This window comes from Neltuma alba, unplaced genomic scaffold (assembly GCF_004799145.2).
Source record: "Neltuma alba isolate B1F8T4 unplaced genomic scaffold, ASM479914v2 tig00007049_pilon, whole genome shotgun sequence".
Classification (NCBI taxonomy): domain Eukaryota; kingdom Viridiplantae; phylum Streptophyta; class Magnoliopsida; order Fabales; family Fabaceae; genus Neltuma; species Neltuma alba.
Window position 1 is genome coordinate 1 of NW_021634657.1, and position 4,129 is coordinate 4,129.

Sequence of the window (4,129 nt, forward strand, 5' to 3'; positions counted from 1 at the left end):
AATGTGAACCATTACTATGTGCACTCCTGAGCTTACTATCCCATTCTTCAAGTATTCTTCTGCACTGGTATCTTCCCTGAAGCAAACCATTCTGCTTCTATCAGAAATGCTTCACAAAACTCCCCCACTGCACCAGATAAAAACAACAACTAGTGAACAATGTTTCAAACATTTGAATCATAATAGTAAAACCCATAGGACTAATGATTGTGACAAGTTGAATGTATATACTTACCGCTTTTCGGAGGGACATACTGGGGTCCCATCCATGCTTCAGACACACTTTGTAGCTGATCTCATTGGTGAGATCATAGAGTGCCTTAAAGCATATCTTCATGTAATCAGGCAGCTCTTCTGTAGCTTCGACATCCCATCTGTGCATATTCAAACAAGATCAATACATATTCAAACAAGATCAATACCTGTGATCTTTAACTTGTGCCGGCAATATCTGAAGGAAGGACAAGTGTACCTAGTAACAGCTTTTGTGAAACAAGTTAGTTCTTCAAGGGTCCCATATATATCAAAAATGTCGTCTATTAGGTAGATGAAGGAAATTGGTTTTGTGAGCTCCATCCTTTCTTCTGACAAAGATGGATCTGTTAAGCATCCAAGTGACCAAATGTACCATTTCAGCGGTTGGTTTCTAGCATACTTCAACTCGTTCGCTAATCCTAGTTCAGTCCACCATCTGAAAATAAAAATAAAATATATATATTTTGACAAATATTTAACGGTAAAATGAACTCTTTTAAAGTATTTGAGAAAAACACCTGGAAATATGAAGGATCTCCATTTGGTATGCAGATTGAAGCATATTGAAGTTCATCTTGGCCACATCTTGTAAGGCATTGAGCCATCCGTTCATGCCCTGAGTGCCTTGAAACAAGTTTCTGGAGGTGAAAATTGGCAGACTTTTGTGAAACGGTTGCTCCAAAGTACTCCTCACAAACTCAGCTTTATCAACACCAATGTAGGCACTTATTTCCTTCAGCATCTTCCCGCTAAACTGTTCAGCTTCGTCAAGTATGGCTTCTTCCGGCATTTTTAGATGTGAAGCTTCATATAGTTCTATCATTCCCTTGACATGTCCACTTACCTTGTCGCTAAACTTCCCCTCCTTTGCTGTAAACTTCTCGAACACCTCTGCAACTCGACAAAAAAAAAAAAAAAACTATTTTATCAGTCTTTCGGTAAAAACAATATGACATGATATGTTGCTGTTTTTGAAATATCGGTCCCCACCTGCAGGTACAGAATGACCTTGCTGTCTTAGAAGGCGGAAGAGGAGAGAAACCTGAAGAAGATCATCATGACCATAGTCACTTCCACAGGCGCTGAAAATCGTGTCTTGAGTTGCTAGGAATTCGTCAATTTCTTCTTGGAAGTGGTAATCGATGTTCAGGCGTTGCATAGCATCAACCATGTACAAGCCTTTCACTGAATGTTCACCCACATTCTTAAGAACGTTCTTGTACAGTTTCAGCTCTCCTTCCAGATTATCACAGAGGTGGTCCTGCCATGGAACAGAGTTATTCATGCAGAAAAGCTCCAGAAAACACGTGGCGTAGAATATATAGAAATAACTCAAAGGTTTTCACTGCTTACAAAGTTTCTCAAAGGTGTAGAAGGGTTTTTCTCGGTGATGATCCATTTGTTAGCAGTAGGCAGAGAGTTGAGTTTGAAGGAGGAGGATCTCTCAGAAAGTTCTGCTTTTGTGGGAGGCAATTTGGGATGGAAGGAAAGAATGGAGGATTTCATACTGATCAGTTCCATGGAAGAAGATGATGATAAATATCTACCTGATTAGTGTTTCTAAATGCTCAGCCACATTTATAAGGACAGATTTATGTTTGATTATGGGATGAAATTATTGATGAGTTGATAGGAAAGCTAACAAAAAGGGTAAATTAAATTACCACAATACCATTCGTATAAAAAAAACCATTTTATACTTATTAATTAGTTACAATAAAATATAATTATTATCTTTTTTATTTTTGAAATTAAAATTTTTTTAAAAAATCATTTTATTAATCGAAAGTGGGGCAAATAGGGGACCCTCCTTGCGTCGTTTTCTGCAAACTAAACATGCATGTGCAAAACACTTCTTTTATGTGGAAAATGTAATTAATCGCATTTGCGTCCTTTGATTTATTAATTTTGCAAATTCTTTTAGTAAATTAAATTACTATTTAATTTAAATTCAAAGATTATTTTTAACAAAGATAATTTAAGCCCGTGAGAGGGGCTTCTCTATTGAGAGGTTTCAACCATCAAGTTTATTTTAGGACAATGAGTTATTATGTCATTCATCTAAATATCATTAATTCAAAATATATTTTAGAATTTAGGTCTTAAACATGTTGATGACAATTTCAACAACATAATTAATTTTTGCTGGCTAGCTAATATGTTATTAAAATCCTTTTTATTACATTTAGTATTTTATATATATTATATGAGTAGTAAGTACAGATATTTCAGGGATGAACAGATATATCGCTGAATAGGATTTTTTTTATATTAATAATAATAACGATTAACTCAAAATTGTCTGCGGTTGAGGTGAACATCCAGATTAAATAAGGGAGAGAGCCCCACATGCACTAACTCTCTATCACTAGATTTTGATATTTTTAAGTTTTTTGAACGTACAAATGAAACTCAACCTTAGGCATATTTTGAATTAGGAATTCTTTTAAAAAAATCTTTAATATTTTTATTTAACCCATAATAAACTCAAATTTATGATTTTGAAGTTTATATATATAAGTTGAGAAGTTAATTAGGAGTCAAGGAGTAAAAAATTAGGCAGGTCGCACATCATATAATAGAGATTGGCTTTTGAAAAAGAAAAAAGGTAAATTTTTTTTTTTGGGGTAAATGATCAATTAATATTAAGCCAAAACGTACGAGTACACGCAGGTGGCCGTCCTTCCATTCCATTCAAAGGGTATCCATAATTGAATAGTGTCTGCTTTCAACGTGTGTGAGAACTGAGAAGGAAGTTGGACACGCGAAAAATGCTGAGCCGCAAAGAGCGAAAGTGCTTTGAGATGGATTGATATTTTGTGTTTGTGGAGGAAAGGCTTTTGATGCTGACAATATGCATTAACAACGTTTATATTTAATTTATGCCGACAACAGTTAGTCTAATTGAATCCTGCTGATAATATGAGAACTTTATTAGCACTCTTTGAGTTTAGAAGCATATTCTAACCTTAGTGAGCTCAAGATCAAACTCACAAAATCTTTTTTTATATAAAAAAGAAACGTTTATATTTTACATTGATCCAACGATTCACTCAAAAATATTCTATTGTTTTTCTTGTGTGGTTGTGGTGAAGTAGAAGTACGTTAATAATAATTCAAATAAATAAAATGACAAAGCTAGAGCAATGATATTGATTCAAAATAGAGTATTAATTTGTTAACCATAGAAGATGATATTTCCCACCAAGCTGATGCGTAGCTCTTCTGTCCAATGAACAATTAATTTTTTTTTCCCACCAAGTATTCATGAGTCTCTCTCTCTCAAGCTTTGTTATACTCTCTTTGTTTTTTTATTATAAGTTTCAAATGACTAATTCACAGAATAATTAGTTAAAATCACTTAAAAGCAATAAATAAGTTTAAAATATATTTTTATTTTAAAATATGTTTTAAATTTAAAGTTTATAAAATAAGATCTTTCTCTTTAACTATAATGTAAGGTCTATTTTGTTCATTTTCATGTGTGGGGGTTAAGCATGATCAATCCTTAGTGGATTGGGCTTACCCTGTTAAAATGGGCTAGGGGGATCATATCCTTAAATACCAAAATTAACTCCGGTATTTAATAATAAAATTAAATTACAAACTAATTTTTATATTAAAAACTGATGATAATATTTATATAATTAAGTACATTTTCATATACATTACATGAGATCTTTTATATTACATCCAGTCTTATTTATAAGGCTTTGTTTATTTATGGGTCTTTTATATAATTATAGGTCTTGTTTATGGGATGAAAAGAAAGGAGGAAAGTTCGGAATTGCAATATTGAGCACGTTTCATGTACAAACCTTGAGCGAGAATATTGGAAGTGTAGGACGACCTATGACTATGAAGTGTGAATATG

General features: G+C 33.3%; 1 pseudogene; it reads right to left on the reverse strand.

Annotated features, from left to right (window-relative positions):
• Positions 1 to 3: 3 nt before the first annotated feature.
• Positions 4 to 1,786, reverse strand: LOC114751718 ((3S,6E)-nerolidol synthase 1-like; annotated as a pseudogene).
• Positions 1,787 to 4,129: the final 2,343 nt, after the last annotated feature.